Genomic DNA, 23469 nt, shown 5'->3' on the forward strand with positions numbered 1-23469 from the left:
AAATATACTAGAGAGAAGATAAAAGAGTAGCAGCTGTGTATAGCATGTGAAGCATAGAGAGATTGAGAGGTAATGAGTTTTGTTTGCTTGTTTTTTTGTTTATTATTATTGGAATAATGGAAGTGCTCTGGGAATGACTGGGGTGATGAATACACAAATATGTGATTATACCAAATACCAATGATTGTACTCTTTGGATAGACTTATGCTTTATTAATATGTAACAATAAAGTTGATTTGTTAAAAAAAAATTACACGTCATACTAAGAAGCAGGAAGATATGGACCAATCAATTGACCTATACCTCCAGATGACAAAATGGAGTTGAGACAACTAATCAAAGATGTTCAAAGAAATATTTTTTATAAATTCAATGAGATGACTAAGAAGAATAAGGATCTTCAGATGACACTGGGTGAGCACAAAGAAGAATTTGAAAAGATACAAAGAAATACAGCAGATCTCATGGGAAGGAAAGACACAATAAATGAAATTAAAAATACACCGGAGGTATATAACAGCAGATTTGAAGATGCAGAAGAAAGGATCAGTGAGCTTCAAGACAGGGCATCTGAAAGCAAACACGCAAAAGAACAGATAAAAGAAAAGAATGGAAAAATTGAACTGGGTCTCAGGAAACTAAATGAGGGCAGGTGACATGCAAACATACATTACATGGGTGTTGAAGAAGGAGAAGAGACGGGAAAGGGGACAGAAGGAATATTAGTGGAAATAATGGTAGAAAATTTTCCAACCCTATTGAAGGACATAGATATCCATGTCCAAGAATCACAACATACACCAATCTGAATACATCTGAATAGACCTACTTATAGACACACACTAATCAGAATGTAAAATACCAAAGATAAGAAGAGAATCCTGAGAGGAGCAGGAGAAAACTGATTCATTACATACAGTGGATGTACAATAGGATTAAGTGCTGAGTTCTCATCAGAAATCATGAAGGGGTGGCAGACTTGGCCCAGTGGTTAGGGCGTCCGTCTACCACATGGGAGGTCCGTGGTTCAAACCCCGGGCCTCCTTGACCTGTGTGGAGCTGGCCCATACACAGTGCTGATGTGCGCAAGAGTGCCGTGCCACGCAGGGGTGTCCCCTGCATAGGGGAGCCCCACGTGTAAGGAGTGCGCCCCATAAGGAGAGCCGCCCAGTGCAAAAGAAACTGCAGTCTGCCGAGGAATGGTGCCACATACACGGAGAACTGACACAACAAGATGATGCAACAACAAAAAAAGGAAACACAGATTCCCGTGCCGCTGACAACAACAGAAGCAGACAAAGAAGACACAGCAAATAGACACAGAGAACAGACAACCAGGGTGGGGGAGGGAAGGGGAGAGAAATAAATAAATAAATCTTAAAAAAAAAAAAGAAATCATGAAGGAAAGAAGGTAGTGATATGATGTATTTAAGAACAGAAAGAGAAAACCTGCAAGCTAAGAATCATATATTTGGCAAGATTGTCTTACACAAAAATGAAGGAAATTTTAGAATATTCACAGAGAAACAGAAATTGAGAGAGTTTGTGTAGCAGTTTGATATAACTGATGAATTCCAAAAAGAAATATTGGATTATGCTTGTAATCTGATCTGTACCTGGGCATGATTGAGTTATGATTAGGGAACTACAACCCCAACGACTCACAGATAAAAGGCATGGCGAAGAACAGAGTAGGGGATTTCTGATGTTAGAGTTTGATGCTGAAAACCCAGGAAGTCAGCACCCGAAGGGAAGAGAAGCCAGCACTAGGAAGGAAGGAACCTTGAAGCCAGAGAAAAGCAAGCCTCAGGAAGTAGAAACCCAGGAAGCCTGAACCCTCACAGATGCTGGCAGCCATCTTGCTCCAAATAGACTTTGGTGAGGGAAATAACTTATGCTTTATGGCCTGGTACCTGTAAACTCCTACCCCGAATAAATACCCTTTATAAAAATCAACCAGAGGAAAGGCCAAGCTCAAGATAATGTTTCAGAAAAAGTTACTTGGAGCATGACTGTTTCACAGACTCCTAAGCTCCTAGCAAGTATGAGGCGAGGATTTCAACAAGGAACTTGCAGTGAAAATCCTCACTGCCATAGCCATAGGCTCTCAAGTCTTGAGGGAGCTTCAGGCAGGGGAAAAAGAGACTTTCAGTGAAGACATGGCTTCCAGAGAAGAGGACATGAAGAGTACAAACCGAGTGCTAAGGATAAGCCAGCTGGATGCGCTTGAACTAAATAAGGCCCTGTAGCAGCTAGTTTGGTCCCAGTTTACATAGTGCTTTCATGGATTTAAGCCAGGGTTGTTAGCTCGCTTTGACCCAGAGGTGAAAGCTTTCTTGTGGCTTTTCTTGTGGAAATTCACTATCTACTCCAGAAATGCCACTGTGGGGCAATCAGTTTTGAATATTCAGTACAAAAATGATATTTCCCCAAACCTGAGATACCAGCCACCAAGTAAAAATCAAAAGCTATGGTATGTTCTTTGTACCATTGGTGGGAAGTGGTTAGAAGAATGATGCTATGAGTTGTTTCAAAACCGTCATTTAGCATCATTCTGGAAAGTCAAGCAGTGCACGAACTTTGTGGTTGGACTTTTGAAATTAGGTGGGTTGATTAATTTCTTGGTTTTCCTTCAAAGGGAAAAGTTGGCAACTTTAACAGAACAACTCATAGGCATTCGTTCTGTATTTTCCAAGCCCCCAAATATATGCAAAGTTGGTTTTGAGTATATGAATAGGGAACATCTCTGGCATGGCTTTGCTGAGTTTCTGATTTTTCTGTTACCACTTATCAATATCCAAAAGTTGAAAGCCAAGTTAACTTCATGGTGTATCCCTCTTACTGGTGCTCCTAGTAGTAACAATACATTAGCCACAAGTGGCAAAGAATGTTCTTTATGTGGAGAGTAGCCCACCATGCCTCACACCATAGGAAGTGAGCATATATTCTGTTATTACTGTGTTAAGAGTAGTTTCTTATTTGATATATACTTCACTTGTCCTAAGTGTGGCACAGAGGTACATAGTCTGCAGCCACTGAAATCAGGAATTAAAATGTCAGAAATAAATTCTCTTTAGAAATTTAAAATGGTTTCCTCTGAGGAAAAATGGATTATGCCTAAGTCCTTAATATTAGTCATCTTAAGTGTGCCATTTAGGTGTCTTTTATGAGGATTTCTATGTCTCAGCATTGTCTCCAGTTCCTTTCCAGGCCTGACTAAATGCTAATCTCTGGAAACCACATGATTCCAAATAATATTATGTATATATTATTATTTTAATCATTGCATTCAACTTTTAATGTCAAGAAAAATGGACAGTTTTTCAGATTACTAGGAAGGCCCTTTCACTGTTATTTCCTGGAAAGAGGATGGACTCTAAAAGTAAAAGATTTTGAAGACCTGTCGGTTGAGTGTTTCCAGAGACAGCATGCATAACATCATAATCTGACAATGATACAACTTGTTCTGAAGCTTAAGATTCAGTGCTCCAGTTGTAATTTTAAGCATTTCTCTGAAGTCAGTTTGTAAGGGGTTCAAATCCAGCAGGGAGGAAGTCAGGGGGACCTGCACCAGCCTCTCCAGGTAACTGCAGGTGCTTTTGATTGGTAGACTGACGAGTTGGACACTTGGGACTCCATCCTCACATCCCCATAGGCTAGGAGAGGGGCTGTGTTTCCTAGTCCTCTCCAGGCAAGTTCAAGCATTTTCAGCCCGCACAAACTGGTTTGTTGAGTCCTTCAATTCCATCTCCATCTCTGCTCTGCCCCACTCTAAATAGGATGGGAGGGGGCTGGTGTTTCTTCAACCTCTCTGGGCAGCTGCAGGTACTTTCAGCCTGCACAGACTAAATAATTGGGCACCTGTAGCTTCATTCCTGCCCCCCATAGGATAAGAAGCGACCTGTGTTTACTTACCTGCTCTGGGAAACTGCAGGCACTTTCAGCCCACACGAACTGCTTTGTTGAGTGCCTTCAATTCCATCTCCATGTCTGCCTCCACCATAGGATAGGAGGGCACTGGTATTTCCTCAGCCTCTCAGATCAACTGCAGGTGCTTTTGGCCTGCAGAAACTTGACTGTTGGGCATCAGTGGCTGCACACTCACTCCCAATAGGACAAGAGAGGGACTGTGTTTCCCAAGCCTCTCTGGGTAACTGCAGGTGCTTTTGGCCCACACAGACTGAATAGTTGGACACCTGCAGCTCCATCCCTGCCCCCAAGTAGGAGTAGGATGGGAGGGGAGCTTGGTTTCCTCAGCCTTTCCAGGCAACAGCAGGCACTTTCACCTGCATAACCTGGACTGGTGGGTACCTGTGGATCTACTCCTACCGCCCAATAGGAGAGGAGGGGGCTGGTGTTTCCATGGCCTTTCCAGGCAATGGCAGGCACTTTTGGCCTACAGGGACTGAACTACTGGGTGCCTGTGGATCCAACCTCACCCCCCCGTTGGACCCATGGATTCACCCCCACCATCTACTAGGATGGGAGGGGCTGGTGTTTCCTCAGCCTCTCTGGACAATGGCAGGTACTCTTGGCCTAAAGGGACCGAACTGTTGGGCACTGGTGGTTCCATTCCCAGCCCCCAAATGGGAGAAAGGACAGTACTCCTTCAGCCTCTTAGGGCAACTGTAGGCATATTCAGGCCACATGGATAGATTGTTGGGCACTCCAGTGGGTCCATCCCCTCCAGTGGCAGGGACGGAGGCATCAGTGCTACATCACTCTACCTGGGCAACTGCAGTCATTTTGGACCCACATGGCATAGATTGCTGCCCACACCTGCAGCTCCATCCCCACCTCAATTAGGGGAAGAAGGGGTATGAAGCTTCATTATTCTCTCAGGGCAACTACAGATAGTTTTGTTCTGCATAATGTGAATTATTACACATGGCTGTGGCTGTGCCCCTACCCCTGGCTGAGGAAAAAGGTTGGAGAAGCTTCATCAATTCCTGGGGCAATGTGGGAAGCTTCAGCCTCCACAGCTTACAGCACCAACTACATCCTTGTTCTTACTACATAACCAGCAGGGGAGAAGAGGCAAGAAAACCCTAACCTAAAGAGAGAAGCTGCACCCAGAATAAATATGCCTAGTAAGTTAGATGCCAAGATACCAACAAAAAGTTACAATCCATACCAAGAAACAGGAAGATATGGCCCAGTTAAAGAAATGAGATAAGCCTCCACATAACATAAAGGAGTTGAGACAACTAATCATAGATTATTCAAACAAATTTCCTTAATAAATTCAATGAGATGGCTAAAGAGATTAAGGGATTAAAAAGACAATGAGGGAAGTGGATGTGGCTCAAGTGATAAGGCCTCTGCCTACCATATGGGAGGACCTGGGTTCAATCCCTGGGGCTTCCTGGTGAAAAAGAAGAAGAGAAAGTGTGCCTGTGTGGTGAACCAGTGCCTGTGTGGCAAGCTGAGTGCCTGCGTGGTGAGCCGAGTGCCCATGTAGTGAGCCGAGTGCCTGTGCAGTGAGCCGAGTGTCCATGTGGTGAGCCAAGTGCCCATGTGAGTGCCTGCATGGTGAGCCAATACCCACACAGTGAGCCAGTGCCCATGCAAGTGAGTCACACAGCAAGATGAAGATGCAACAAAAGAGAGACGAAGGGGAGAGTCAAGGTGAAGCACAGTGGAGACAAGAAGCTGAGGTGGCACAATTGACAGGGAACCTCTATCCACATCAGAGGTCCCCAGGATCAAATCCTGGTGAATTCTAGAGGAGAAAGATGAGAAGAGAAGACAAAAAGAGAAATAGATACAGAAGATTGCATAGAGAATGGACACAGACAGCAAAAACAGCAGGGCAGGGGAGGGGGAGGGGAAGAAAAAAAAGAAGACAATGAGTGAGCACAAAGAAGAATTTGAAAGCATACATAGAAAAATAGCAGATCTTATGGGAATGAACAGTGCAATAAAGGAAATTAAAACTACACTGGAGGCATATAACGGCAGATTTGAGGAGGCAGAAGAAAGGATTGGTGAGCTTGAACACATGGTCTCCAAAAGCAAATTTACAAAAGAATAAATGAAGAAAAGAATGGGGAAATTGAACAGGGTCTTAGAGAGCTAAATGACATTTAGATGTGCAAACATACATGTCATGGGTATCCCAGAAGGAAAAGGAAAGGAAAATGGGCAGAAGGAGCCTTTGAAGAAATAATGGTAGATAATTTCCCAACCCTACTGAAGGACATAGATATCCATATCCAAGAAGCAAAATATACTACCATCCAAATAAATCCAAATAGACCAACACTTAGACACATAATAATCAGAATGTCAAATGACAAAGGAAAAGAGAATTCTGAGAGCAGCAAAAAGAAAAGTAATGCATAACATACAAGGGATACCCAATAAGATTAAGTGCTGATTTTTTAACAGAAACCAAGGAGGCAAGAAGGCAGTGGTATGACATATTTAAGATACTGCAAGAGAAAAACTGCCAGCCAAGAATCTTATATCTGGCAAAACTGTCTTTCAAAAACTAAGGGTGAGTTTAGAATATTCACACATAAACAGAAACTGAGCAAGTTTATAACAAAGATACCAGCTTTGCAGGAAATACTATGGGAGTGATACAGCCTCAAAAGAAAGGACAGGAGAGAGAGGCTTGGAAGAGAGTCTAGAAGTGAAGATTTTATCAGAAATGGCAATGAAAATGTCAAAAGAGTGGTGAAAATAAAATATGAGAGATAAAACCTAAAATGGGTGAAAAAAAGAAATAAGAACTACCTTTACAGTAATATGGATTAAACTCACCAATCAAAAGACACAGACTGGAGGAATAGATAAGAAAATATGAGCCATCTATATGCTGTCTGCAAGAGACTCATCTCAGACCCAAAGATACCAATAGATTGAAAGTGAAAGGTTGGAAAAAGATATTCCATGCATGCAGTAACCAAAAAAAAAAAAAAAAGCTGGAGTGGCTATACTTATACCAGATGAAATAAGTATTAAAAGCAAAACTCTTATTAGAGACAAGAAAGTACATTATATTAATAAAAGTTGCAACTCACCAGGCAGAAATAACAATAATAAATTTATGTGCACCTAACCAGGATGCTCCAAGATACATGAGGCAAACGCTGGCAAAACTGAAAGGAGAAATAGATATCTTTAGAATATCATGAACAGACATCTGCACACCAATTTTCATAGCAGTGTTATTCACAATTGCCAAAAGATGGAAACAACCCAAGTGTTCATCAACCAATGAATGGATAAAAAAAATATGGTATATACATATGATGGAATACCATGCAGCAGTAAGAAAAAATGAAATTGGGACACATATGACAACATGGATGAATCTTGAGACATTATGCTAAGTGAAGTAAGCCAGACACGAAAGGGCAAATTGTGCATGGTCTCATTAATATGAACTAAATGCAAAGAATAAATGCATGGAATTAAAACAGAAAGTATACATTATTAGGAGATAAGAGTAGGGCTGAGAAGACTACTGTTTAATGTATGGAGAAGTTTTAATTAACTTGACTGTAAAAGTGTAGAAATGGATAGAATTGATGATAACACATTATAGTGAGTAGCAGCTGGTTTACAAATGGGATTGTGGCTGAAAAGGGTAGTCTAGGGATATAAATGTCAGTTGACAGAAAGCTAGAGAATAATCTAGGGACTGAATAACACAGTGAACCCAGAGGTGCATGAGTATTGTGGTTGATGGTACAGATGCAAGAGTGTCCTTCTGTGAGCTACAGCAGATATATGTCACTATGCAGGGTGGTGGGAATGTGGAGAAGTATGGGAAATATACAATTGGTGTGACCTATGGATTATGGTTAATAGCAATACTGTAATATTCTTGCATCAGTGCCAAAGATGTACTGTGTTGATAATGGGGGGTTGTGGAAAAAGTGTGCCAAATGTATGCTATGGACCACGATTGTTGACAATAGTCCAATAGTCTGATGATATTATCTCATAATCTGTTACAAATATTCCACCACAGTGTGGTGTGTTGGTGAAAGGGTGTTGTGTGGGAATTCTACACATGTGCATGATTATTTTATAAGTTCAAAACCTCTGTATTTAAAAATATTTAAAAAATAGGGTGGGTTGGGGGAAAGTACATCAAATGTAAACATATGGACTATAGTTAATATTTTGATGATGCTCTTACATAGTATGTAACAAATGTTCCACAACAATGCAAGGCATTGGTGGAGGGGTGATGTATGGAACCTATATATGATGTTATAAAAGTTTATTTTGTAATTTTTAAAATTTCACAACTTTTACTATACACTTATCATTTATGAATTTATGTTTGAATAATATACTTAAATAAAAATGTATTTTTAAAAAAGTGCAAAGACACTTCCATGGAGAAAAGATAATTTTAAATAAAACACCAAAAGTACAACCTATGACAGAAAAAAAAAACCTCCCCAAAATGAAAAGCCCTGGACCAGATGGTTTCAGAGGTAAATTTTACCAAACATTCAAAGAAACTTTAATACCAAACTTACTCAAACTCTTCCAAAAATTCAACAAGAGGAATGCTACTAAATTCATTCTATGAAGTCAACATCACCCTAATACCAAAGCCAGATAAAGACATTATGAAAAAAGAAAATTACAGACCCATTTCCCTAATGAATATAGATGCAAAAATCATCAACAAAATACTTGCTAACAGGATGCTAACACAATAAAGACTTATTTCTTATGGTCAAGTGTGTTTCGTCCCAGGCATGTAAGGGTGGTTCACCACAAGAAAATCAGTATAACACATCATGCTAATAAATCAAAGAAAAATCACATGAGCACCTCAATTGATGCAGAAAAGGCATTTGACAAAATCCAGCAACATGTCTTGATAAAAACACTCCAAAAGATAGTAATTGAAGGAAACTTTCCCAACATGATAATAGGCATATATGGAAAACACACAGCTAACATTGTACTCAATAATGAAAGACCGAAAACTTTCCTGTTGAGATCACGAACAAGACAAGGATTCCCACTATCAGTATTGTTGTTCAGTACAGTGCTAGAGGTTCTAGCTAGAGCAATCAGGCAAGAAAAAGAGAAAATTTGTGCAAACTGGAAAGAAGATAAAACTATGGCTATTTGCAGATGATATGATCCCATACCTAGAAAATCCTGTAAAATCTACAATAAACCTACTAGAGCTAATAAATGAGTTCATCAGTGTGGTAGGATACAAGAATAATATGCAAAAATCAGCAGTGTTTCTATACATCTATGATCAATCTGAGGAGGAAGTCAGGGAAAAAATTCCATTTACAATAGTGACTAAAACAATGAAATATTTAGGAATAAACTTAACCAAGGACATAAAGAAACTGTATTCAGAAAACTACAATGCATTGCTAAAGGAAATCAAAAGATCTAAATAAATGGAAGAATGTTCTGTGTTCATGAATTGGGTAATAAATATTGTTAAGATGTCAATTCTACCCAAATCGGTTTACACATTCAATGCAATTCCAATAAAACCTCCAACACCCTTGTTTAAAGAAATGCAAAACCAAGTACCGAATTTCTTTTGAAAGGTAAGAGGCCAAGAATAGCCAGAAACATTTTAAAAAAGAACGAAGTTGGAAGATTCTTACTTTCAGAGTTTAAATAAGTTTACCACTGGCTACAGTGGTAAAAGCAGCATGGTACTGGCATAAAGACAGACACCGAATTGATGGTTCAGAAACAGACCCTCACATCTACGGTCAAGTGATTTTTGACAAGGCTCTCAAGCCTACCCAGCTGAGGCATAACAGTCTATTCAATAAATGGTGCAGGGAAAACTGAATATCCATCTGAAAGAAAGAACGAGGGCCCACATCTCATACCTTTTACAAAAATTAACTCAAAATGGATCAAAGATCTAAATATAAAAGCTAGAACCATAAAGTTCCTAGAAGAAAATGTAGGGAAACATATTCAAATCCTATTGGTAAAAATATAATAAGGAAGGTTACCTGTTTAAGATGCTTAAAGGGGATAATCCGATGCAGGACAGGCTCCTAGGGAATATGTGAATGCTCATTTTGCCATAGTGGGTTATGTCATTGGATAGAGCCCCATAGAATGAGAGTGAAGGTATACCCACATCATGGGGAGGACTGATGCTCTCAAATAGAGGGAATTGTATCTCTCAAAAGAAAGGGTGGCTCCCAGTGCATTAAGGCAGTTGAGTATGTCAAGCCCTCAACATTGTTGCAACTATCTCTGAACATGGCCCTTCAAGCAATGAAGATTGACTGTCACTGTGGGCCCTAAGGGGAGGGGGAAAGAGGTATTGCATAGATGGAACCAGTGTATAACTGTGTGGGCAATAGAAGTGTTTTGCAAGAGTACACAAGGATGGATATAAGACATGTAAAATTACACCAAAAATATATAGGGTCGGATAGGCTAAAATGTAAATCATAATGTAAAACATAAGATAACTAAAAATTTAGAAAATTGTATAGTCTAAAATATAAACCACAATGTAAACAAAAATGTTACCTTGTTTGAAAGCTATTATCTCAATATCTGTACATCGGTTTCAGTAAATATAGTATGAATATGTAAAAAGATTATTGCTGTGGAAGGGAAAAGGGTTTTATGTTGGATATATGGGAGTACTGTATATTGTATACATGAATTACTGTGATCTAAAACTTTTGTGAAGATAAGCTTAATAATTAGAAAAAAGAAAAGAAAAGAAAAAGAAAGGACGTAGACACTGAGGAAAAGACGGAAGTAGTTGCCTTGCCAATTTGCATACAGGGCAACATTTATTGCAGTGATAGAAGGCAAAACATCAAAAACAAAGCTTTTTTTAAATTTTTTGATACCCCAATTAGTTTTTACCTTAATTTTTCTAAATTAATATGTATTCTATATCTAACCTTCAAACTTATCACTATATTCCATTTTACTATTAATGGAACCTGGCAATATATTGGGCTTCACTTTTGAAGAAGTTTGGATCACAGAGAGGTTCAACAATGGCAGGGGAGGAATACTGGTGTGGGATGTTATTGACAGGGGACACATGGTTGGCAGGGAGTCCTACAGGGCATATATCCAGGGTACATAAAAATGTTTGGATATTTTCATAGTGAATACAATTAAAAACAACAAATGAGGGAATGCTGAGTTTCTAGCCAGGGGAGCTCTATCACAGCCCCTAAAGGAACAGCAACAACCCCTCAAGTGCAAAGGCAAAGATCAAAAAAGAATGAAGGTCCAACAATGAGCCCTTTATACTAATGACTATGCTTGTGAGCCTGTGCACCTGAATTAAGAACAAGGCCTAGAGCTGCAGGGTGCCTAAGAGTTACTTTCTGAGAGCCTCTGTGTTGCTCAAATGTGGCCAGTCTTGAAGCCAAACTCAGCATGTAAATGTGTTGCCTTCCCCCCAGTGTGGGACATGACACCCGGGGATGAGCCTTCCTGGCACCGAGGGATCACTACCAAGTACCAGCTGGTGATGTAACTAGAAAATGACCTTGAATAAAAGGGTCAACTCGGACCAGCATAGTATCTCAGTCTACATATAATACCAGGAGTTAAAAATGCTTTTTGACCTGAATAAAAAGGGGAAATGGAAAGGACAAATGAGTTTATATGGCTATGCATCTCCAAAAAGAGTCGGGAGGTATCAGAGGGGTTGCCCTTATGTACAACTCAGCAGAGTCCCAGAGTCAGATGAAGTAGATACAACCCCGGGCATTGGTTCTTCTGAGGGCTACAGAGACCCATAGGTTCTATGGTCATGGCAGATGGAGTTCAGTGCCATGTCAGTTGGCCCTGCTTTGGAGATCGTGTTTCTGTGTGATGGAGCTGGACTCAGATGTGATCTTTGTTCACAAGCCTCTCCTGTTACTTTTACCTGAACTGTAGTTGGTGCTAGGGCTTAATGTATAACAATGGGACCTGAATCTCTGGACTGACCATGTGATAGCCAGGCCCTGAGCCTCAACAGACTTCAGCTCCTACACTCTGTTTTATTGGACCTACCCCACTCAGCTAACGTGGAGGTGAAGAAGGTCAACCACCGCACCAGGGAGCCAAGAGTGCCTACAACTGAAAGCAGGAGAATTGCATCCAGCATCTAAGCCCCCTCTTGATATAGATGTGGAGTGGACACAAACATTCCAAGGGCCACAGGATGGAGAAATAGAGTATGGACTAGAGTGGATTTACTGATATCCTATTCATGAACTATTGTGATTAGTAATCCAAAAAAATGTGGCATTGGTGTGGAGAAAGTGGCCATGGTGGCTGTAGGGGGTAGGGAATGGGAGGAAGAGATGAGATGTGGGGGCATTTTTGGGACATGGAGTTGTCCTGGGTGGTGCTGCAGGGACAGTTACCAGACATTGTATGTCCTCCATGGCCCACTGGGTGGACTGTGGGAGAGTGTGGGCTATGATGTGGACCATTGACCATGAGGTACAGCGGTGTTCAGAGATGTATTCACCAAATGCAATGAATGTCTCATGATGATGGAGGAGACTGTTGTTATGGGGGGAGGAGTGGGGTGACGGGTGTGGGAGGTATATGGGGACCTCATATTTTTTTAATTTAATATTAAAAAAATAAAGACAAGAAAAACACAACAAATCCTATTGGTAGATGATGGTTTCTTAAATCTTACACCCAAAGGATGAGCAACCAAAGAAGAAATGGATAAATGGGACATACTCAAAGATAAACACTTCTGTGCTTCAAAGGACTTTGTCAAGAAGGTGAAAAGGCAGCTTACTCAATGGGAGAAAATATTTGGAAACCACATATCCGATAAGGGTTTGATTTCCAAGCTATATAAAGATATCATATAACTCAATGATGAAAGGGCAAGCAATATAATGTAAAAATGGGCAAAAGACTTTGACTTTTTTTCCCAAAGAGGAAATACAAATGGAGAAAAAGCATATGAAAAAATTTCAATATCCCTAGTTACTAGGGAAATGCAAATCAAAACTACAATGAGATATCATCTCACACCTCATAGAATGACCACTACTATAAAAACAGTAAGGTACAAGTGCTATAAGGGGCATGGAGAAATAGGAACACTCCTTCACTGCTGGTGGGCATATAGTATGGTATATTCTCTGTGGAAGATAGTTTGGTGGTTCTTTAGGAATATAAATATAGAACTGCCATATGATCTAGCAATCCCTCTACTAGGAACATATCCAGAACTGAAAACAGGGATGCAAACAGACATTTGCATACTGAAGTACAAAGTGACATTATTCACAATTGCCAAAAGATGGAAACAACACAAGTGTCCGTCAATTGATGAATGGACAAAGGAAAATGTGGTATATAGATATGATGGAATACCACACTGCTGTAAAAAGAAATTGGTTTACATATAACAATATGGATGAACCTTGAAAACATTACGCTGACTGAAATAAGCCAGATATAAAAACACAAATATGGTATGGTCTCACTAATATGAACTAAATATGAAGATTAAACATGTAGAGTTAAAACCTAGAGTTTACTAGGTGACAGGATGAAGGCTGAGAAGGGATACCGATGCTTAATGTATGTAGAATTTTTAATTAGCTTGACTTTAAAAGTCTGGAAGTGAATATAGTTGATGGTAACACATTATAGTGAGTATAACTAACACAGCTGGTTTATAAATGAGATTGTGGCTGAAAGGTGTAGTCTAGGGATGTAAATGTCAATTGAAAGCTAGAGAATAATCTAGTGACTGAATAACACAGTGAGTGTGTTGGTGGATGAGTCCACCAACAGATTGTGGCTAACAGTACAAATATAAGAATGTTCTATGAACTAGAACAAATGTATGTCACTATTACAAGGTGGTAAACATATGGTGATGCATGAGAAAAATACAATTACTGTAATTTATGGACTACAGTTAGCAGCAATATTGTAATATTCTTGCGTCAGTGTCAAAGAAGGCACTATATCAGTGCCATTATTGACCCTTAGGTCAATAATGGGGGTGGGGTATGGGTTTTTTTCTACTCGACTAAGGAAAATGTTCAAAAATTTACTGAGGCAATGACTGCACAACTCTGTGATGAAAGTGAGAGCCACTGAGTGTGCACTTTGGATGAGCCGTACAAGGTATTGGACGATATAACACAGTGAACTATGCGGTGGATGATGGACTGTTGCTAATACAAATATCAGAGTCTTATCTCATGAACTATAATAACTGAGACATGCCGTTAATCAAAGAGGGGGCTATATGGAAAAAATATACCAAATGTAAGCCATAGACCATAATTAGTAGTACTATTCTGATGATGTTCTTTCATAATCTATAACAGATGTTCCATAACAATGCAGGGTGTAGGTGGAGGGATGGTGTATTGGAATTCTGCACATTATGCATGATTGCTTTGTAAGCTCATGACTTCTCTAATGAAAACAGATTTATTAAAAATGAACCTTCTTGAGTACGTATGAGTTAGTTTACCAAGGTAAACTACCTTAGCCAGTTTCCTCCAAGCACCTGAACCTAAATCCTCAACTTAAATCAGCCTGACCATATGCTTTCTCTGCTCTCAAATCTAGGATGACCAAGTGCTGCTAGCAAAAACTGCATAAATGCAGATGAACACCATTATACATTAATGGTTCTCACTTTCAGGTGGGCCTGTAATGCTGGCTCACTAATCCTTTGAGTTCTCTCAGATTGTCTTTTTTCTTATTCCTTGCAATGGCTATCACAAACTTGCTAAGATCCGAGACCATCTACTCAAAATTCCATCACCTTTATAATAAAACCCAAAGTACCACCATAGCCTACAAGGACTTGAATGATCTGATCCTTGTCAACCTCTCTGTCCTTCTCTCCTGCTACTGTACCCATCACTTACTTTGCTCCAGCCACATTGGCCTTCTTGCTGCTCCTCAAAATCATTAAGCAATATAGTTAATTTTTGAATATTACTATATTCATTTTAACTCTTCCTCATCTAAACTCTCTCCTGAAATATCATTTCCTCAGAGAAGCATTTCCTGACTATTTTTAAAAAGTACCCTAAGTTTACCCCAGTCATTCTCTATTTCCTTTTCTTTGTTTATTTTTCTTCAGAGGACTTTTACTACCTGAAATTAGATATTTGTTTGATGCCTCTTTCCTCGCCCCTTGCTCCAAAAAAATATAAGTTCTGTGAGGGAAGGGCTTTCTCAACTGTCTTGTCCACTGTTCTATTTCCAGTGTCTAGCACAATCCTTGGCTAAGGGGGTATTTAACAAAAGAATATCTGTTAAATGAAAGAATGTATGTTATAGCAGAGGAAAGGGTTTTTGCCTCCTATCTTCCCATGTTTTCTTGATTCTATACTCTGCTGATGCCTCTTGGATCTTGTTCCATGGATCATTTTCTCTCCCCAACAAAGGGTTCCTCCTATAAACAAGACCAACTAACTTGCACCATATATTTTTTAAGAATTTTATTGAGGTATACTTTACAAACAATAAGTCTAGCCCATTTAAAGTGTATAGTTCAATGATTTTTTAACAGCTTTATTTAGGTATAACTGACATAAAATAAACTGCACATATTTAAGGTATACAGTTTGATACGTTTTGACTTATGTATACACTGTGAAAACACCAACACAATCAACATAAAGAACATTTTCATCACTCCCCCAAATTTCATTGTGCCCCATGCCGTACAGCCCTCCCTCCACCCCTGAACCCAGGGAACCACTACCCTGCTTTCTAAAATATTATATAGATAGGTTCATACAGTATGGACTTTTGTGTGTCTCGTTTTTTTTACTCAGCATGCTGATTTTGAGATTAATCCATGTGATTATGTGCATTGGAGTTTGTTTGTACTGCTGAGTACTAGTCTACTATGATGAATGTACCACATGTTGTTTACCCATTCACCTGCTGATGGATATCCAGGCTGTTTCCAGTCTTGGCTATTATAAATTAAGCTGCTAGGAATACTCATGTACAAGTCTTTGTATGGACCTAATTTTTTTTTCCATTTTTCTTGGGAATATACCCAGGAGTGGCATGGCTGAGTCATATAGCAGGTGAGTTTTTTGTAACTTTGAAAGAAATTGCTAAAAAGCTTTCCATAGTGGTTGTGACATTTTACATTTCTATGTGCAGATACGAGAGTTCCACTCGTTTTACGTCCTTGGTAACAAATTGGTATCATCAATATTACTTTACTGATACCTGGTATTTTACAGGTCAGCTATTCTAACAGATGTATATTGGTATCTCTACTTTTTATTTGCATTTCCCTGATGACAAATATTGTTGAACATTTTTTTCATCTGCATGTTGGCCATTCACATATTTTCTTTTGTGAAGCATCTGTTCAAATCTTTTGCTCATTTTTAAATTGGGTATTTAAATTGTCTTTTATTGGAGTTACAAAAGTTCTTTATATATTCTGAATACAAGTTGCCAGATATATATTGCAAATATTTTCTCCCTTTCTGTGGCTTGCCTCTTCATTTTCTTAATGATGAAAACTTTGATAAAGTTCATTTTATCAAAGTTTTTATGATTTGTGATTTTTGTGTCCTATCCAAGGAATCTTTGCCTACCGCAAGGTAACTAAGTTTTCTGTTTTCTTCTAGAATTTTTATAATTTTAGTTTTTACACTTAGGTCTAAGATCCATTTTGAGGTAATTTTTTTTGTGTGGTGGAAGGTAAGGGTAGAGGTTCATTTTCTTTTTATATGGATACCAGATGTTTGATCACCATTTGTTGATAAGATTATCCTTTCCTTATTGAATTACCTTGGTGCCATTTAAAAAAATCAATTGACCATATATATGTATGGGCCTATTTCTGGACTTCCTATCCTGTTTCATTATCTATATCTATCCTTTTGTCAATACCAAAGTATCTATTTAAAAGATTTATTTATTTATTACCCCCTTCCCCCACCCTGCTGTTTTTGCTGTCTGTGTCCATTCACTTGTTTTGTTTTTTTAAAAAGATTTATTTATTTATTTATTTCCCCTTCCCCGCCCCAGTTGTGTGTTCTCTGTGTCTATATGCTGCATGTTCTTCTTTGTCCACTTCTGTTGTTGTCAGCGGCATGGGAATCTGTGTTTCTTTTTGTTGTGTCATCTTGTTGTGTTAGCTCTCCGTATGTGTGGTGCCATTCTTGGGAAGGCTGCTCTTTCTTTCACGCTGGGCGGCTCTCCTTAAGGGGCACACTCCTTGTGCAGGGACACCACTGCATGGCATGGCACTCCTTGTGCACATCAGCACTGCACGTGGCCCAGCTCCACATGGGTCAAGGAGGCCCGGGGTGTGAACCACGGACCTCCCATGTGGTAGATGGACGCCCTAACCACTGGGTCAAGTCCACTTCCCTCCATTCACTTGAGATCTTCTGTATCTATTTCTATTTTTGTCTTCTCATTTTCCCTCCTCTAGGATTCACCAGGATTTTATCTGGGACCTCTGAAGTGGACAGAAGTTCCCTGTCAGCTGCGCCACCTCAGTTCCTGGTTTCTGCTGCACTTCACCTTTACTCTCCCCTTTATCTCTCTTTTGCTGCATCATCATCTTGCTGCATGACTCACCTGTGCAGGCACTGGCTCTCCACATGGGTACTCAGCTTGCCATGCGGGCACTGGGCTCACCACGTGGGCACTGGCTCACTGTGCAGGCATGCTTTCTCTTCTTTTTTCACCAGGAGGTCCCAAGGATTGAACCTGGGTCATCCTATATGGTTGGCAAATGCCTTATCACTTGAGCCACATCCACTTCCCCCACAGTGTCTTGATTACCTTAGCTTTTTACCAAGTATTGAAATCTGGTAGGGTAAGTCCTCCAACTTTGTTCTTCTTATTCAAGATTGTTTTGGAATTTCTGGGTTGCTTGTATTTCCACATAAGTTTATACTTTGTTAATGTCTATAGAAGAACCTATGGAAATTCTGATTGGTAGTGCATTGAATCTATAGATGAACTAGGGAGAATTTACATCTTAAAACTCCTGAGTTTTCAAATCTATGAATCCTTCTAATCTCTCTATTTATTTACATCTCTAATTTCTTTCAACAATATTTTGTAGTTTTCAATGTACATGTTTGCATATGCTTTGTTAATTATATCCCTACATATTTCATGATTTTGGATATGATTGTAAATGGGACTGCATTTTTTATTATATTCTACCATTGCTCATTGCTCAGGACTGGTGTATAGAAATACTATTGATTTTTGTATGTTGATATTGTATCTAGTGACTTCACTAAATGTACTTACAGGTTCTGGTAATATTTTTGTAGATTCTTTAGGACTTTCTATATATATTTTTATATATAGGATCTATGTATACAATCATTTTGTCTGACAATAAAGATACTTTTTTTCCCTATACATTTTTAACAGCTTTATTAAGATAAAATTTTATTCATCAATTTTATTCAGAGTCACGACATACATTTTCATCAATGTCTTTATCACCACTAAAGTGAATTATTGATTAATCTAATAGTTTTCCAAAGCATGTGTTCACATGTGTCTAAGTTGCATGATATAAAGCATTTCTTGCATCTGTGAATAATACAATTTATCCTAATCTAAAAGTGTCCATTTGCATAAGAACAGTTTTATTTTTTATTTATTCTGTAGCTAGCTATTCATGATCTCCCCAACATAACTACATACTATAAATTTTTTTATTGTGATGACATATGTTTATAACATAAAATTAGCCATTTTAACCTTTTTTAAGCATACATTTCAGTGGCATTAATTATTTTTACAATGCTATGCTACCCTCACCACCTTCCATTACCAAAACTTTGAGAGTACCCACAACAGAAACTCCTTACCCTTTAAGCAATAGTTACTCATTCTTGCTTCTACCAGCCCTGGTAACCTCTAATCTTCTGTTTCTCTGAATTTGCTCATTCTAGATGTTTCACATAAATGAAAACATACAATATTTGTTCTTTGTGTTTGGCTTATTTCATTTTGCATATTGTTTCCAAGGTTCATCCACATTATAGCATGTTTCAGAAATTCATTTCTTTTTTGTAGCTGACTAGTATTACATCATACAGCTATGCTAAAATTTTTATTTATTTTTTTGAAGATACATAGATCACAAAAAATGTTACATTAAAAAATATGAGTCTCAGAGACAGATAAAGTAGTTACAACCCCAGGTATTGGTCCTTTTGAGGGCTAAAGAGACCCATAGGTTCTATGGTCATGGCAGATGGGGTTCACTGCCATGTCAGTTGGCCCTTCTTTGGAGCTGGTGTTTCTGCATGATGGAGCTGGACTCAGATGGGATCTCTTTTCACAAGCCTTTCATGCTACTTTACTGGAATTGTAGTTGGTGCTGGGGCTTAAGATATATCTAACGGATTTGAATCTCTGGACTGACAATATGATAGCCAGGCCCTGACCTCAACAGACTTCAGCTCCTACACTCTGATTTATTGGACTTACTCCACTCAGCTAACATGGAGTTGAAGAATGTCAACCACCACACCATGGAGCCTAGAGTGCCTACAACTGAAAGCAGGAGGATTGCATCCAATATCCACGTGGAATCTAAACCCCCTCTTGACATAGATGGAATGGACACAACCAAGCCAAGGTCCACAGGAAGGAGGAATACAGTAAGGATCAGAGTGGACTTAATGATATTCTATTCATGAACTACTGTGGTTAATAATCGAGAAAATGTGGCATTGATGTGGAAAAAGTGGCCATGGTGGCTGCTGGGTGCGGGGAAGGGGAGGAAGAGAAGAGATGTGGAGGCATTCCTGGGACTTGGAGTTGTCCTGGGTGGTGCCCAAGGGACAATTGCCGGATGTTGTATGTCCTCCCATGGCCCACTGGATGGAACGTGGGAAAGTGTGGGCTATGGTGTGGAACACGGGACATGGGGTGCAGCGATGCCCGGAGATGTACTCACTAGATGCAAAGGATGTGACATGATGATGGGGGAGAGTGTTATTGTGGGGGGAGTGGTGGGGTGGGGGCAGTGGGGGCGAATGGGGACTTCATATTTTTTTAATGTAATATCTTTTGAAAAAAATGAATAAATTGAGTAGAATTCGGAAAAAAAATCTATAACAAAAAAAATATATAAGAGGTTCCCATATACCCACACCACACCCCACCCTCTCCTCCCTCATCAACAACCTCTTTCATCATTGTGGCACATTCACTGCATTTGGTGAATACATTTGGAGTACTGCTACACCACATGCATTATAGTTTACATTGTAGTTTACACCCTCCCCCAGTACATTCAGTTGGTTATGGCAGGATATATAATATCCAGCATCTGTCCATGTAATATCATTTAGGACAACTCCAAGTCCTGAAAACAGATATGCTAAATTTTGTTTAAGTCCCTGCTTTCAATTCTTTGAGGGTATATACCTAAGGGTGCAATTGCTGGGTCACAAGGTAATTCTATATTTAACTTTTTTTTTCTTCATTTTTTATTATATATTTTAAAAAGATACATAGATCACATAAAATGTTACATTAAAAAATATAAGAGGTTCCCATATACCCCACTCCCACATACCCCACTCCTCCTACACTGACAACTTCTTTCATCAGTGTGGTACATTCATTGCATTTAATGAATACATTTTGGAGCACTGCTACACTGCATGGATTATAGTTTGCTTTGCAGTTTACACTCTCTTCCCGTTCATTCAGTGTATTATGGCAGGATATACAACGTCCTGCATTTGTCCCTGCAATAGCATTCAGGACCACTCCAAGTTCCAAAAATGCCCCAATATCACACCTCTTTTTCCCTCTTCCTATCTTCAGTAACTCCCATGGCCACTGTCTCCACATCAATGATATACCTTTTTGAGGACCCATCAAACTGTTTTGCACAGTGGCTGCACCATTTTACATTCCTACCAGCAATGTATGAGAGTCCCAAATTCTCTCCATCCTTGCCAACACTTACTTTCTGTATTAGTCAGCTAAACGGGTGCTGATGCAAAATACCAGAAATTGGTTGCTTTTTATAAAAGGTATTTATTTGGTGTAGGAGCTTACAGTTACCAGGCCATAAAGCATTAGTTATTTCCCTCACCAAAATCTATTTGGAGCAAGATGGCTGCTGATGTCTGTGAGGGTTCAGACTTCCTGGCTTCCTGTGTTCCTGGGGTTTGCTTTTCTCTGGGTTCAAGGTTCCTTTCTTCCTGGGGCTGGCTTCTCTCTCCTCTGTGAGCTCACTTCCCAGGGTTCCAGCTTAAGTCTTCAGCATCAAACTCCAACATCAAAACTCCAACATAAAGAACCCCCAACTCTGTTCTTTGCCATGCCTTTTATATGTGAGTCCCCACTCACCAAGGGGTGGAGACTCAACATCCTAATCATAACTCAATCATGCCCAGTACAGACCAGATTACAAACATAATCCAATATCTATTTTTTGAATTCATAACCATATCAAACTGCTACACTCCATCCTCTGAATTCCACAAAGAAATTACAATATTCGAAAAAAACGTTAAATCAGTTACAATGCAAGTACTAAATCATATCACAATTTAAAGAAATACAGTTTGTCTTGGGGCAAAGTCCTGTCTGCTATAGACCTCTGAAATTAAAAAACAGTTTATCTGCTTCCAATACACAAATAGATAGAAAAAGCATAAACAGTTTCATTACAATACGGAGAAATTGGGAGGGAAATATGAGTCACGGTTTCCCTGCAGTTCAGTAGACCTGCAGGGAATACTCTCTTCAATTTCAAAGTCTGAAAGACATTCTTAAGATGATAGTTTCTTCTCCTTGGGGACTTATGGGAACCCACCCTTTCTACATTCTTGCCCAATGGCCATTTTCTTGGTTCCACCCTCAACAAGCATTTGGGTGTCGACCAAGCTCTAGACCTCTCCCTCCAAGAGTGTTGGGGTGATTGCCACACCTCACCCAATATTTGGGTTAGGGTCTTAATCCCCCTAGTACAGGGACATGAAGACAACATTCCCCCTAACCTCTGGCAAACAGGCTCAACCCTCTCAGAGCAACGAGTTCACCACCTAGCTTTCCCTAATCCATGGGGGACAGATCCATCCCTCTCAGATCTGTGGGGTGTGACGTTAACCACCAGTATCCTTGGGGAATGCACTCCACCCTCTCTGCATCCTGGGGTGGCAAAACTCTCCCAGAACATCGGACAGGAACTTCCACCCTCTTCAACTGCTGGGGCAAACTCACCCTCTCTGTACACATGGGTGGTGCTCCTCTCTTGGCCCAAGGTGATGTCCTAACTCCAGATCTCAGCTTCCATGGTTTTCCTCTTAAAGCTGTTTCTCCTTCAGTCTCCCTTTTCCATGTCCCTTTTATTCCAGGCTGATAGTGGTTTTGTTCATACAGCTCTTTCAAAAAGTCTGTTGGTTTGGCATGCAGGAAGCAGGGGCCCAAGCCATTGGACAGTAAGAATTTCCACAAGTCTTTCTGACATACTGCATCTTCCATCCTGATTTACAAGTTCCAAGTTTAGTTAAGTCCTCCTGTGGAACACTTTCATCTGGGAGCTTGATCTCCAGAGGCTTGGAATTTCCAGAATCAGTTTCTGTTTTCTTTGAACCTGACAGTTCAGTCCTCAGCATCTCTCATCTAGCATTTTGCTATAAGCTGCAAGCAGAAGCCAAGCTTCATTCTTCGGTTTAATTTGGAAATTTCTCCAGCTAAATGCCCAGGCTCGCCATTTTAAAATTCTGCCTTCCATAAAACACCAGGAGTTAATCTTGCTAAATTCTCTGCAACTTTAAAACACAGATCGCCTTTCCTCCAGTTTCCAATAATAGTTTCATCATTTACTTCTAAGGCATCATAAAAAGTCTCTTTAGCATCCATATTGCTATCAACAGTCTCTTCAAAGCACTGTAGGTCTTTTCTTCCAAGCATCTCACAATTTCTCCAAAAAATACCCCTTACCCATTTATAGAACCATTCCAGCATTTTGGTAATTGCAAAAGCACTTCCCCACTCCTAGGTGCCAGATTCTGTTGTTAGTCAAAGGAGTGCTGATGCAAAATACCAGAAATCTGCTGGATATTATAAAGGGTATTTATTTGGGGTAGGAGCTTACAGATACCAGGCCATAAAGCATAAGTTACTTCCCTCACCAAAGTCTGTTTCCGCATGTTGGAGCAAGATGGCTGGTGACATCTGTGAGGGTTCAGGCTTTCTGGGTTCCTCTGGGCTCAGCTCCTCTGTTTCCTCCACAATGTCAGCTGTAGACTATGAGGCTCTCTAGGCTTTGCCTCTCTCCACAAGGTCAGCTGTAGATTATCAGTCGAACAGCTCTGTCTCTTTCCCCATTAAAGACTTCAGCATTAAATTCCAACATCAGAAACCCCCAATTCTGTTCTTTGCCATACCTTTTATATGTGAGACCCCATTCACCAAGGGGTGGAGACTCAACAGCCTAATCATAACTCTGTCATGCCCAGGTTACAGATCAGATTACAAAC

General features: G+C 39.7%; 1 protein-coding gene and 1 pseudogene across 3 annotated transcripts in view; one reads left to right on the plus strand and one right to left on the minus strand.

Annotated features, from left to right (window-relative positions):
• The window catches only part of HDAC8 (histone deacetylase 8), a 427306-nt gene that overhangs the window by 339423 nt on the left and 64414 nt on the right, over positions 1–23469 (minus strand). The window lies entirely within an intron of this gene.
• Positions 2078–3078, plus strand: LOC101447918 (peroxisome biogenesis factor 2-like; annotated as a pseudogene).

The sequence above is a fragment of the Dasypus novemcinctus genome, chromosome X (assembly GCF_030445035.2).
Source record: "Dasypus novemcinctus isolate mDasNov1 chromosome X, mDasNov1.1.hap2, whole genome shotgun sequence".
Lineage (NCBI taxonomy): Eukaryota > Metazoa > Chordata > Mammalia > Cingulata > Dasypodidae > Dasypus > Dasypus novemcinctus.